The following is a 15,518-nucleotide window of genomic DNA, read 5'->3' on the forward strand; positions in this document are numbered from 1 at the left end:
CGGTTTCAAACCGCATGAAATCCATGGCGGTCAGCCGGGTCAAAATACCGCCGGCGGTATAGTGGCGGCCGCCGGGCTGGAGACCCAGGTCTCCAGCCCGGCGGTCGTCTCCGCCCTGGCGGGTGGGACGGAGAACCGGCGGATGGCCATGGCGGTAACCGCCATGGTCATAATGCAAGAAAAAATACCGCCAGCCTGTTGGCGGTCTTACCGCCGCTTCTCCGCCGTCCGCCAGGGTTGTAATGAGGGCCAATATTCTTTATAAGGCTAAAGTTTCCATGGGTCTAACCATAAGACTTGGACCCCAATGGGTGACATTTTGCCACTATATACTTTCACGAGAGGAGCCAATGATAGTCCTCCATAAGCATGATTGAATTTCACTAAGGATCCTGATTGTAGCAAGACCATAGTTTCAATAGATTTAATATGGTCTTCCCATCTCAGTTGACTGAAAAATTTAAGCCCTAAATACTTAAACTGGTTTTCAAGTGCCTTTTATAGTTATTAATCTTTTTCTCAAAATCAGTATCTTTGTTTTCTCCAAATTTATCATCAGTGCATTTTCTTTTCAATAGGAGAATAACACATTTAATTTCCTGCAAACCAATGTGCATATACTCTAAGGCAATCAGATCATCAGCATGCAATGGACAAGAATTATGCGTTGAGCTCAGTTTAGGGGAAACAAATTTAGGCCCTCATTACAACCCTTGCGGTCGGTGATAAAGTGGCAGGAATACCGCCAACAGGCTGGCGGTAAATACTGCCAAATTATGACCATGGTGGAAAGAGCTCAGACAGACAGCCACTTTACCACACCGACCGCCAGGGCGGGATCAACAGGCACCAAGGCGGTAGCTGCCTACAGCCCGGCGGAAGACAATGTTCCGCCCACTGTATTAAGACACTGGAAACCGCAACGTTTTCCGGGGCAGTACCAACGACATCAAAAGCCTGGTGGAAACACTGCACAGAAGGGAAACTACTCACCTGTGGAGACTCAGGGAACAAACACGCTGCCATGGAGCCCAAGCTGCACATATTCCAAATGCTGTTCTACGTCCTGCTCCACCAACGACGGCGAAGACGACCACGGTGAGTACAGCCACCTAGCACACAGGGGAGGGGAGAGGAAAAAGAGAGTGACACACACACACGCAAAACACACCCCCCCAACACCATACACACAAGCAGATGCAGTAACATAACATATTGACCCTGTACCCCTAGGAATAGTGCAAGGACAACACCAATGGATCAAAGTTTGTGTAATAAGATAGAAATAGTAGTTATACGTGCATCAAAATAAAAAAGTGTATACATATGTACAAATGAAGGGACACTGCCCAGTCCTCAATGTTCGTGGGCCACAGGGCCACATTACAAAAGTCAAAGGCCCTACTTGACTCCTGCAACAACACAGAGAGAACACTGCAGGGGCATCATTCCAAATATAGACAGGCACCTCAGGGGGATGGGGAACGGGGGGCACCTCAGTCAGCAGGTGGAACTACACCTCTGGTCCTGGAGGGGGCTCCATGCCCTGTGCCTGGTCCTAGGGAGTGCAAGGCCACAGTCTCTCAAGTGGGTGACATGACCACATGCTCTGGAGGGGGCAGCATGCCCTATGCTTGGTCCTGGGGAGTGCAAGGCCACAGTCTCTCGAGTGGGGGACTTGCCCACTGGTCCTGGAGGGGGCATTGTGCCCAGTGATCTTCTTCCTGGAGAGGATGGGGTGAGTGGATGGCTTCTCCACTGGTTCTGGAGGGGGCATCGTGCCCAGTGATCTTCATCCTGGAGAGGATCGGGTGAGTGGATGGCTTCTCCACTAGTTCTGGAGGGGGCATTGTGCCCAGTGATCTTCATCCTGGGGAGGATGGGGTGAGTGGATGGCTTCTCCACTGGTTCTGGAGGGGGTATCGTGCCCAATGATGCAGATCTTGGAGAGTGCAAGGTGACAGTCTCTCAGCTGGGTGTCATACCGACAGTAATTGCAGGGGGCAGGCCGCACAACAGCTCATGGACGCAGGACTGCACACTGTCCGCTGGCGGTGACGGCTGCTCAGTGGTGGCAGTGGTGGTGGTGCTGCTGCTGGTAGTAGTGGGGGAAGGCTCCAGCCCATTCCCTGCAGCCTGAGACGGCTTCCCACTAGGGCTGCTGCTGCTGGTGGTGGTGCTGGTGGCGGCGCTGCTGGCGGAGCTGGTGGTGGTGGTGGGGGGAGGCTCCAGGACATCCCCTGCAGCCTTGGACAGCTTCCTACTGGTGCTGCTGGTGGTGGTGCTGGTGGCAGTGCTGCTGGCGGAGCTGGTGGTGGTGGTCGGGGGAGGCTCCAGCCCATCCCCTGCAGGCTCGGACAGGTGCACCACCATGGTTAGTGGTGGGGGCTCCGACTGAATCCCAACACGAGGCCCCTTGCCCTTTCTGCCTGCTGGTGCAGGCCCCTTGCCCTTTCTGCCAGCACCTGGGATGGCTCCTTGCTCTTCTTGGCAGCAGAGGGGGATTGCTCCTTGCCCTTCCTTTCAGCAGCTGGGGATTGCTCCTTGCCCTTCCTTTCAGCAGCTGGGGGTGGCACCTTGCCCATCCTTGCAGCAGCTTGTGGTGGCTCCCTCGATATTTGCAGGTGACTCTGGTTACCCCAACCTCTCATGGCTACTGACCCCTGTGAGGAATCCCCGGACAAGGGCAGAGGAACGTTACAATGAGGCACTTGCGCGAACAAGAAGGATCATTGAACGTACATTTGTTCTCTTGAAGCCAGGTTTTGGTGCCTCCATCTAACTGGTGGATCCCTGTGCTACTTACCCAAGAAGGTCTGCTAGATCATCGTGGCATGCTGTATGTTGCACAACCTTGCCCTGAGACGCCATGTGCCTTTTCTGCAGGAGGGGGAGGCTGTAGATGGTATGTGGCAGCAGTGGACCCTTTGGACAGTGAAGATGAGGAGACAGAGGATGAGGATGAGGACAACAGAAATGGAGTGATTAGACAATACTTCCAATGGCACACAGGTAAGAAAGTGTAACTTCACATTTCATTGACAGTTTAATGTTTGACATTGTCACTCGTAGGCTGTGATTTCCCACTTCTGTCACGTACTGCGCTGGACTTCTCACCTCTGGATTTCGGATTGGCGAATACACCAAGTCTTCTACAGGTCCTGGATGTTCCCAGATAAGGGCGACCCCTTCTAGTAGCCACGGTGCCGCTTGACAGGCTACGCCAAAGCAGACCGTATCCTCCCAAAAGGGAAAAAACCCCAACACTGGGGAAAAAACCTCTAACAGGAACTCCTGAAGGAAACAAGAAAAAACAGGACTTGACAACAGGAAACAAAAATAGGCAATATCCAGGGTACAAGGCAGGAAAAAAGGAACAGGCAAAAATATCCCAAGGCAAAAGCAGGAACAAAGAACAGGCAAAAATCTCCCAAGGCAAAAAAGCAGGAACAAAGAACAGGAGCGAACAGCACAACCAGAAGGAAGTGTTTGCAACGCAAGGAGGAACAAGACTGACTGACTTATATACTGAGAAAAGGGAAGTGACATCACAGGAAAGGGAAGTAACACCATCTTGGAATGGGAAAAGCCCATAGACCAGTATAGGAAAAAGGAAGTAGTATAAAAGAAAAACAGAGCATGCTGGGACATAAACACGAAGAAGACAAGATGGACACAACATGGATAGAGACAGGCAAAAGGCCCAACAAAAAACCCACCACCAACAATAAAAGAAGAAAAAAGGCTACAAGTAAGTGTAGTGCGACCAGGAGCGAAATATATGCTTCCCAGAAAGCATAGTCAAAAAACGCGGAGAACGGCGCTCTGAATATCGGTAGCGCGTTCCACCCGCGAGGACAGAAAGAGACGCCGCGTCAGAGCGCGGCGTTACAGTAGGTCCCCTCCCCGAGGGTCCAGGTTTGTCAGGATGATTGTCAAAAAACAGGCGAACCAAACGGGGAGCATGGACGGAGGAAGCATCTTCCCATGAACAGTCACTGAGGGGGTATCCTTTCCAGTGGACCAAAAACTGTAGTTTGCGTCGAAAAATTCTGGAATCACAGATCTCCTGGACTTCATACTCAGGCTTTCCGTTGATAGAAAGAGGAGGCGGACGTTGGAACTGGCGATGGTAATGATCAGGAACATAGGGTTTTAACTGGGACAAATGGAAAACAGGATGAACCCTCCAGGTATGAGGTAAGCGGAGACGCACAACTACAGGATTCAGGATGTGCGAAATTCGAAAGGGTCCATAAAAACGTGGTTTGAACTTATTGGTGGAAAACCGGGATGGTAGAAATCTGGAAGAAAGCCATACCTTGTGGCCCACTTGATACAAAGGTGCGGCTTGCCGATCACGATCCGCCTTTCGCTTCATAGCTTGTTTCGAAGCTAGGAGAGTAGTGTGAAGTAGGCCCTGGATTCGACGGATCTGTCGTGAAAAAAGAAGTGACTGCAGGCACAGAAGAGGATGTTCGAGAAACAGTAGTGAAAGTCCTCGGATGAAATCCATAAGTACAATAAAAGGGTGTGGTCTTGGTCGCACTATGTATTGTGTTGTTATAGGAGAACTCGGCAAGAGCAAGATATTCCGACCAATTGCTTTGTGTGGCATTACAGTAACATCTCAGATACTGCTGAAGTTCTTGATTCACTCGTTCAGTTTGCCCATTCGTTTGTGGATGGAAACCTGAGGATAAAGAAATTTCAATGTTAAAGAAGGCACAAAAGGCTCTCCAGAAACGTGATACATATTGAGGCCCTCTGTCCAAAATGACCTCTAGAGGAAGACCATGGAGGCGAAAAATATCTCGTAGAAAAATGCGACTCATTTCTTGGGCCGTTGGTAGTTTCTTCAAGGCTGAAAAATGGGCCATCTTGGTGAATGAATCTACTGTTACCATGATTTCTTGGTTACCAGAGGAAGTAGGTAGAGAGCATATGAAATCCGTGGATAGAGTACACCAAGGAGCAGAAGGAACCGGTAAAGGTCTTAATAAACCTGCCACCTTAGTTCGGGGTGTCTTAGTCTGGGCACAGACTGGGCATGCTGACACATAGGTTTCAGTGTCTGTCTTTAGCGAAGGCCACCAAAAAGATCGCTGAAGCAGTTCCTGGGTCTTCCTGATACCTCGATGACCGGCTATAGGAGAATCATGGCACATTTGCAGGGCTTCTGTCTGCACTTTCTTGGTAGGTAGGAAGAGAGCATGTTGATGATAGAAGTAGTTGTCCTTCTTCTGCAAAAAAGGAGTCACTTTATCCCATTCTGAAGCAGACAGAAACTGGTACTCGGATTGAATGCGTTCTTGAAAAGATTGAGTAGCTCCGATGATCCTGCTAGACTCAATAAGATGTGGAGAGGAGTTCTGGGCTATGTCAGGATATCTGCGGGATAAGGCATCTGCCACTAAATTCTGGGAACCAGGTATGTACGTGATCACGAAATCGTACTGGCTAAAGAAGAAAGCCCATCGAGCCTGACGACTGTTGCGACACTGAAAGCTCCGAAGACACTGGAGATTACGGTGATCAGTCCTAGCTTCAAAAGGCTCTCTGGAACCCATCAGGAAATGCCTCCATTCCTTTCAAACTACTTTGAGAGCGAGTAGTTCTCGTTCCAGTACAGAATAATTTCGTTCAGCCTCTGATAGAATATGCGACAGATAAAAGATAGGATGTTCCAATCCATCATTGTCTTGCTTCTGCAGCAGAACTGCTCCAATAGCTCTGTCTGAGGCATCAGTCACGACGATGAATTTCTTGGTATTGTCAGGATGACGCAACACGGGTGCTTGGGTAAAGGCTGTCTTTAATTCTTGAAACGCATGTTCAGCCTCCTTGGTCCAAATGAAACCCTTCTTCAGGTTCTCTTTCTTAATTGTTTGTGTTATGAAACTTTGTAGGTGGGCAAAGTTCTGAATAAACTGACGATAAAAGTTTGATAACCCAAGAAAACATTGCGTTTCTTTAATGGACATTGGAGAAGGCCAATCTAATATGGCACTGACCTTGTCAGGATCCATGGATATTCTGTGTTGATTAATACAAAACCCGAGATACCTTACTTCAGATTTATGGAACTCACACTTCTCAGGTTTACAAAACAATTGGTTTTTCTTGAGTCTTTCCAGGACTTGCAGGACATGATCTACATGGTGCTCAGAATCACGGGAATATATCAAGATATCATCCAAATAAATGACTACATATTGATTGAGTACATCAGAGAACACTGAATCCATAAATTGTTGAAAAACAGAAGGGGCGTTGGTCAGTCCAAAGGGCATAACACGATATTCATAGTGCCCAAAAGGGGTACTGAAAGGAGTCTTCCATTCATCTCCTTCCTTGATCCGAAGGAGATGATAGGCACCCCGTAAGTCTAATTTAGTAAATATCTTAGCTCCTTGAATGGCATCCAGTATATCTCTGATTAAAGGCAGTGGATATCGATCCTTAATCGTTATTCTGTTGAGTTCACGAAAGTCCACACAAGGACGCAGATCCTTAGTCTTCTTTGGGACGAAGAAGAGAGGAGCCCCAGCGGGGGACGTGGAAGGAGCAATCAAACCGTTGTGTAAGTTGTTGTCTAAATATTCCCTTAACACCTTCTTTTCTTGGTCTGTCAGAGAATACATTCGACCGAAGGGAACGACTTCATCAGGAATTAAAGGAATAGCACAGTCATAACTGCGATGAGGTGGCAAAATAGGATTACTAGGTTTCTGAAAAATCCCGATATATTCCTGATAACAATCTGGAACCCCCTGGATAATATTGATAGAGTTAGTGTTATCCTTAGTTGACTGACAGGACCTTTTTGGAGTCCAATAAGAAGTAGTAGAATAACAATTCTGCTGACAAAATGAAGACATTAGGGATATAGTTCGTGTTTCCCAATTGATATAGGGGTTGTGTCGGGCTAACCAGGGAATTCCCAAAATCATGATGTGATTTGGTGAGGCTATGAGATCAAAGGCAACGTGTTCTTGATGCCCCCCAAATGTCAAACAAAGAGTAGGAGTTGAGGCCACCACAGCTCCTGAGGTTAACGGAGAGCCATCCACTGTGTGAACTTGCTCAGGGGTTTCTTTAGGAATGCGGGGAATTCCTTTACTAGTAGCCCAGGTCTCATCCAGATAGAGTCCACTGGCCCACAATCAAGGAGAGACAGAAGATGTTCTTCTTGACCATTAGCTCTTCCTCAGAGAATCTGGGGTGTTGTTGTAGTGCCATGGGTGTAGTGTGTGTGGTGTGGGTGTGTGGGTGTGTAGGGTGATGTGTTGGGGTGTGTGATGTAAGGTGCTTGGGTGGTGTATAGGTGATGGTGGCATGTGGCTCTGGTTGTGTGAGTGCTCTTGCTGTCTCTCTCTGTTGGCAATTGTTTGTAGTAGTGTGGGTGGGTGTTTTATAGTGGTGTGGGTGTGGTGTGTGTATGGGTGTCAGTTTGTGTGTAGTTTGAATTGTCCAATATGGTGTAGTTTTGTTTGGGTGTGTGTACTTTGAGCGCGGTGGTATGTACAGCCAATGGTTTACCGCCATTGAATGTCCGCCGTGCTGATTCGTGGGTCATAATGTTGTGGGCGTTGTTCTGTTGGCGTAACGGTGTGGGTTTTGCTACCGCCAGTTTATCACTGACCTTTGGGCTGGCGGACTTGTGTGTGTGGCTGTATAGTGACAGATTGGTATGTGTGTGACATAATATAGTGAGCGGATATGCGCGTCAGCAGCGGTATGTTGCAGCAGACAGCATGGCGGTAAGTGGGATTTACCGCCAATGTCATAATGAGTGCCTTAGTTTTTTTTAAAGCAGATGGCAAGTCAGGAATATCTAAAGGTGGGGATAAGACTCATCCTTGCTGCAGATCCTTCTTAATTGAAATTCCTTTGGAAGTCTCCCTGGCTTATCCAGTTAAACCTGGGCCCAACTGGACTTTTGGAGAGCCTGGAATGCATTTGTGTTCTTCAGAAATGTTCCAGCACCTCAAGTTACACCCAAGATGCCCTCTTCCCACTGTGTTGAAGGCTGGGCGAAAATTAATAAAGCAACACAAACTTTGATTGATGACTAATGATTTTTTAATTATTGCCTATAGAACAAAATAGTGGTCTGTGGCAGAGTGGCCTCAAAAATGTCCTTGTTCTATGAGAAGATGGTTACAGTCCCTAAGCCACTACTTTAGATGATTCTGTAAAATTTCAGAAAACACGTTCACTGAAATATCTACCAGGCTTATTGGTCTATAATTTGCTAGACTCCTGGCATCACCCTTTTTAAGAATGGGTTTTAAATTTGACCCTCTCCAAGAGTCAATATATGTCTCTGTTTTAGGTAGTCATGTGAACAAGAGGGAAAAAAAACATTCGCCCATCAGTCACTATCAGTTTTTATTATCACCAATGGAATATTATCTGGGACAGCTGCTCAACTCAGCTTACGGGATGCTATTATAGACTTAATATCTTTACTTAAGAACCAAGTGGTAATCCAGCCACGTACAAAGTCCACCTGGTCCTTATGGTGTTCAACTGAGGACGAAGTGGGTTGGATGTTTATTATGTGTCTACCCTTATTTCCATCCTGAATAACTGGCACGCCAAATGGCATTCTCTTTAACTGAGTACTATAATGCTCCAGAGTAGCAATTAATTGTCTGATTCACCATTTTCCAAAATTACTTTTGGTCATCATACTTTATTACCTCAATCATAGCATCCCAACAGCTATAAAAAATTGTTCTTTCTTTTCTCTCAAGAGTTGCCTAGTTTTTAGATGGTACACCTCTTCATTAGTAATAACCAGTGACGTAGCAGAAATGTTTTTGCTACCTTTGATGTTCCAGTAATCATCTCTATATGACAACCCTGCATTTTTTTATTTAAATCCCTAACATGTTAAAATGTGAAGTGATGCACTGAAAGCCTATATTAAGGTGAATTCACTGTAGAATAGTGAATTTGAGTGATGCAGTATACCCCTGAAACATCAAGTATAACCAATTAATTCAATTCCATGCAATTCTTTATTATATAAATTAAGAGTCTGCACAAAAACGATAATTAATTTTTTAGAAGGAAATGTTTTAAATGTTACACTCAAATTTTGAAAATGCGGACCTGCATTATCGCTAATGGAATGTATTGACAGAGTTATTTTGTTTCAAGTTTACTGTAACATGAACACTGACAAGGCTTATTAATGATGAATTTATAATTTTAAATGTTATATGTGCCATTTTAATTAATTTTAGTTAGCCTATGTGAGGCCTGCAAGGCTGTGTTTCATAAATGTGTAGAAAAATGTTTAATCATTCTTGCTAGCATGTCACATTTCTTTCACACTTCATTCCCATGACATGTTAGCTTGGAAATAGATGCCCTACTATTTTACACATAGTGAGCCTGAGAAAGTAACCTTGAATCTAGGACATTGAGGAACTGTGGAAATGGACCATATACATTTGTCTCAACCTGTACAGATGAGCTAAGATAGATGCCTTTCCCATGATGGAATTAGAAATATGTCCCTATATTGTAGTTCCATGTTGCATAATGGACTCTGATTGAACAGTGATGTCTTCCGATTTCTGTCACACTACTGATGGGTGAATCATCAGTCACTTTGGATTTCAATACACAGTTCCCCAATTGGATCAGCAGCATTTTTCTTGCCCTTCCCTTTAGGAGCAGATCTCCTTGGACTCTGAGATGCCCTTACCCTTCTTTTCCAATGCTTTGCTGAGACCTAAAAGTTTGCCCCTACCCCAGAAGAAGTCTCTTGATCAAGCTTCTGAAATGCTGACACCTTCTCTTTTTTATTAACTTTTTGCTAACCATGGTTAGTCACCTTTTGACCGAGATGACGTTTTTCCAAATTATTTTGTCCTCCTTTTCCCTTTTGCCCTCATGTGTTTTAGCCCAGCACATGTTAACCTGAAACTCACCATTTCTTAAGGGCTTTCTCTTTGTCTTAGTTAGAGAACATAAATTATTTGAATTGTCTTCGTGCTTAAAAGAATTGGACAAAGCTTGTTAACTGAACACCTATTGATTCTGCTATGGTTTTGCATTGCTGTAATTGTTTAGTATTTTTAATGTTAGTTCGCCTAAACTTTGTCCAACGCCTTGGTCAACCCATGGTGATTTTGTATCTTTATAGCTTTGTCTTGAGAATTTTCTACATAACTTTGAGTCTGAGCTTGTAATAAACCCTTTAATTTTATCCCCAGTTGGTGTCTTCCTTGTATGGTCCAATGGGTTATACTATAATTATACATTGTTGCTTGAAGTTTTGATGCCTGATTTTTCCACCCCTTTATGCTAGGTGAAAAGACCCATTGACCTTGTTAAGAGCATAACTGAGAAATGTTCCAGCAAAATCTAGTAGCAAAGGATGGTTTCTCCCATGAGGGGGGAGAAATAGATAGGCATACTGGTAGCTCCCCAACACCTGGAGTTGGGATTTTTGTCATGCAAATTGCCCACCCCTAGAAATGTTGTCCCATGATTCCTTCTGAAGATTAATGATGTTCCAGCATAATTCCTTTGCAGCGGATGTGTGAGTATTAATAGGGTTTGCGCTTGTACTGCTATGGCTAAAGATTGCAATGAGTGTGATCTCGTGAAGTATTTTGCAGAGTTTCAAAGATTTGAGTGAATATGATGCTTTCTGCTAAAAAGTTGTATTGGTTAATGGGTCCCTTGTGGCCTAAGATCCCGGGATAATGCACACGTGTAGCAGACCCTTGGTTAATTTATTGTCTGCAGTCTAAGGTGCTTGGTGTGAGACTTCAGCAACAGTGCCAATAGTATTCCTTATGTGAGTGTGGGTGGTTGGTATTAAGTGATTTATGAGTGTGCATGGAGAAACTGTATCAACCGGAGTGAGATCCGCTGGTCAAGTCTCATTCGTTGTGTAGTTGTGAAACCATAGTCGGAAAGCGTATCTCTGTCCTGCTTTAAAGTGTTTGGTTATTCTATTCTGTAGTGAGCAGACAGTTGTTGTTGGTCTTTGCTCACAATAATTTGCATTAGGTTTGCATGGAGAGTGATAGTGAAAGAAATTGTAAAGGAGGGTGAGCTGCTCCGAGGAGTGAGATGGACGTCATTGTATGTATAGTATAGGTCGGTTAGTGTGAAGCCGCTCAGGTATTAGCGGACTACATCACAGAGTGTGGCACTGATATTGGTTGAGAACATCAAAAAGAGAATTGTGGGTAAAGAATTACTTTCTGATTGCAAACAAAAAGTTAATTCTACAATTGTGCATTATTTGATTGAAAAATAAAGTTCTTTAAAGCACTGAAAAGCCTGATGAAAGGAGATGAGTATATCCTGGTTAGAAAGGGAATAGAGACCCAACACAAAGGTACCCCAGGTCATTATGTGCTGTCCAAAGTACATCTTCTGGCATGTTTGTGGCTTGAGCAATGGCAAAAGATTACGGAGAAAGAAGGTGCATTAGCATTTCCTCGCTATGGAACATTTAATTTGAGAATCATTGAGCACCTGAGGCGAGTACTTTATGAGATGAAACCGCCTCCGAAACCCGTACAATTTGAAGCACCTAATACTTGGGAACTTAAGGCTCATCCGAAACAGAGAGACAAGTATGAAGGTAGACTAAAGAAAGCAATAAGAACAGTTAGAGCAGCAAGATGGGATAAGCAGCAAAACGCTTGGAATGCAGACATCATAGAGAGAACACGATTGTATCCTGTTATAACAAAGGAGGATGGAGAAAGCATTAGACCAAAGACTAAGAAAAAGACAGATACCGCACAACACACAACAGATAAAGAAATTAAAGCTGAAACTTATGAGAGTGATTAGCTATTGTTAAATCATCTGCCTCCATACAATTCTGAGCAGATAGGAGTGATGAGTGAGACAAATAGAAATATGACTTTTGATGTACCTACTGCACCAGCTGAACAGAACCCTAATCAGATAGTGACTGATCCAAATGTGAAATCAGTAGGACAGACTTATGGTATATATTAACAACTCCAGAGTTTTAACACAACTCAGTCAGTACAGAGTCCATGCATGAACCAGTCAGCACAGAGTTTTAATTTGAGTCAGACTACTTTGACTTTGACAGAACAGAGTTTAGGAATGGCAGTTCCACAGAATCAGAGGAATAACATTAAACCAGATGCGCAGTTCCAGTGACAATGAGAATTACTGGAAATAATGCACACACATTCAATGTCCTGAATGTTCAGAATGTTTGAAATGTCCTGAATATCACCGTTGTTTCAATTAATTTTGCGAACAGCTGTGCATGGGGATTTGTGAGCTCAGGTGGTTCAGAGATGAAGAGAGTGAATTCTCTTCCGGGACTGCTGACCCCCTACACAGATTTCAGATCTGCCTTCAGTGATAAGTCGGACAGGATTTTCTCTTGATACAAGGTTTCCTCAGAGATACGCAGCATGTTTTTTTAGCCAGACCAGAACAGATTCCAAATATTGATTGTAGTACCCCACAGAGGAGATTACCCTTTGGCACCCCAGATAAGGTAATTGCAGGTCCTTCCAGAGTGGAGGCAATGAAGAATACTCCAATGAGCTTGCAAGGCTTTACTGCATGACAATTACTGATTGACTTTATGTACAAAGATATTACAAAATACACAGGACAAGTTTATGAGAGATTAGCTGAAGTAGCAGAGAAATATGATGTAGACTTGAAGAAATCAGAAGAGTTATAGATTAGGATTCAGTGATAAGTCTATTCTGAAGATGAGACCTCCTGGCAATGAGATTGCAAATTAGAGAATAGATCACATACATTCAGAAATGAGGAGCCTTAGACAAGTGGTAAGGTAGATGGGTAAAGAAAAGAGATCAGAAGAAAGCGAAAACAGATTTCCCTCTGTCTGGAGCAGGTCAGAGTGAGGGACATGTGAAGAAGCTTCCTATGAGAGAAACTCCTGGTGGAGGAAATGTACATGTCTCCTGGAGTAGGAGTGATATTTTGTCCTTCACAAATGATTACCTGAGATTGAGAGAAAAACCATTGCAGGGGTATAAGCAGACAGAATGTTTTTGGGTATGATTGGCTACCGTCGTCAGTGGATTCCAAACGTTTCCCTTTTGGCCAAGGCTTTTCAGAGGCTGACACATAAAGTTGTGTCAGATTTGATACCATTGGATGTGAAATGAAAGCGTTCCTTCACAGAGCTGAGAGAAAATCTTTGTCGTGCCCCTGCTCTAGGAATGTCTACTTGCAATAAATGTTTTATTTTGCACTACTTTTGGAGTGAGGGATTTACTCTCTCATTTTTTACTCAAATGCATGGAAATACCAATAGGCCCATGGGACATTTTTCTGCCACACTTAATCCTGTGGCTTCAGCTTTGCCTGTATGCTTTAAAGCCATTGCTGCAGTGATCGCAGCATAGAACAGTGTGAAAGCATTGTTATGGGTTATCCTTAGAATGTTTTTGTTCCCCACTCTGTGGAAATTTTGTTAACAAGTACCAAGACACAGCATATGACCAGTGCTCATCTTACACATTATGCACAGGTCATACTGGCTGTGCAGAATATTTCACTTAAACGTTATAATACTTTGAATCCAGGGAATCTTTTGCCTTTGCCTGTAAATGCCAAAAATGTAAATGATTGTATTGATGAAATTGAGCACGACTGTGTGGATGTCACAGAACTATGCACCAAGCCAAGACCTGATATTGAAGATATTCCACTTCCCGAATCTGATTATCTGATGTTTGTTGATGGTTCCTGTTTAAGAGACAATGCTGGTGCCCTGAGAGCTAGTTATGTAGTCTGTACAGTCTTGGGAGTGGTCAAAGCTTCCTGGCTTTAAAGAGTCTTCTCTGCCCAAGTAGCTGAATTTGTTGCTCTTACAAGAGCATGCTGTGTTTCTGAACAGTTGAAGGTGTCAATTTTCGCCAATAGTCAGTATGCCTTTGGTGTCGTTCACAACTTTTTTGACAGTTGTGGGTCTAGAGTGGGTTCATCACCTCTTCTGGATTACCTATTCATAATGGAGACAAAGGGGTTATTACAACTTTGGAGGAGGTGTTAATCCGTCCCAAAAGTGACGGTAAAGTGACGGATATACCAACAGCCGTATTACGAGTCCATTATATCCTAAGGAACTCGTAATACGGCTGGTGGTATATCCGTCACATTTGGGACGGATTAACACCTCCTCCAAAGTTGTAATAACCCCCAAAGTGTATAATCTACTAAATGCATTATAGCTACCTCTGCAAATAGTGGTTGTCATTATGTAGCTGTTGGCAACAACTACACCAAAAAGGTGGCAAGATACTGTGCCTTGAATTGTACTGCCTATGATAGAGGGCACTCCAATGAGTCAAATGGCGAGACATGTCACAATCTTTAGTTAACTGCCACAGATATCTGGAAGGACGTTAAGAGGTTGCAGGAAGAAGTGTCAGAGGAAGAACAGCAAAGTTGGGCTACTCCAGGTTGTGTCAAAGGAGATGAAGATGATGTTTGGGTTTCAAGTGATGGAAGAATTGTGATGCCTAATAGATTGTTACCATCCATGGCTAGGCATTACCATGGACCAGCTCATATTGGTTGTGATACTATGGTTAGGATGTTTAGGCAGACATGGTTCAATCCTAGATTCAGATTAATGGCAGAGGCTCTATGTCAGTGGTTCCCAACCCATGGTCTGGGGACCCCTTGGGGTCCGCAAAGCCTCCTCAGGTGGTCTGCGGGTGGACTGATGTACATCTTGGTCATTCTATGCATTTTCTCTCATTGGGTTGAGGCTGGAGTCACACCGAGTGACACATTTTAACAGTGAAGTCCTAAAATTATTATATGTGGCATTACAAGTTGAGCAGAGACTCCATTGTAGTTACAGGGTTGAAGCTTCTGGATTAGTGGAGCAAGTTAATGGAACTTTGAAGTCCAGATTGGCAAACGTATGTGTTTCCACCTCATTGTAATGGCCCAATACATAGCCTCATGTTTTGATGAGTTTGTGCAGTACTCCAGATAGGAAAATTGGATTGTCCTCTCATGAAATTATCATGGGGCGTGCTATGAGCTTGCCAGCTGTACCTTCAAATGTGCTTGTGAACATTACAGATGACATGGTGCTGGATTATTGCAAAGGACTATCTGATGAGGTTCGTTCTGTGTATTATCAGGTTGGGAAAGCTACAGTCCAGCCGCAACAAGAGCTGTGCCATGACTTATATCCTGGTGACTATTTCATGGTGAAATAACATGTCCGAACGTACTGCTTAGAACCACGTTGAGGTCACAAGGGCCACACCTGGTCGTGTTGGTGACTACAACGGCTGTGAAGTGTGCTTGTTTCCCTAATTGGATATATACAAGTCCTACCTATAAAGTTCTATGGCCTCTTTGATGATACAGCTCCTGTTCCTGAAAGGTCGGTTACAGTGAGGTGAAGGGATCAGGTTAGTCAAGCTGTTGGGGATGTGCAAGTAACTGATACAGCACAACTGCTGTCTGGGGAGGGACTGAGTGAG

Source organism: Pleurodeles waltl, chromosome 1_2 (assembly GCF_031143425.1).
Source record: "Pleurodeles waltl isolate 20211129_DDA chromosome 1_2, aPleWal1.hap1.20221129, whole genome shotgun sequence".
NCBI classification, from domain to species: Eukaryota; Metazoa; Chordata; class Amphibia; order Caudata; family Salamandridae; genus Pleurodeles; species Pleurodeles waltl.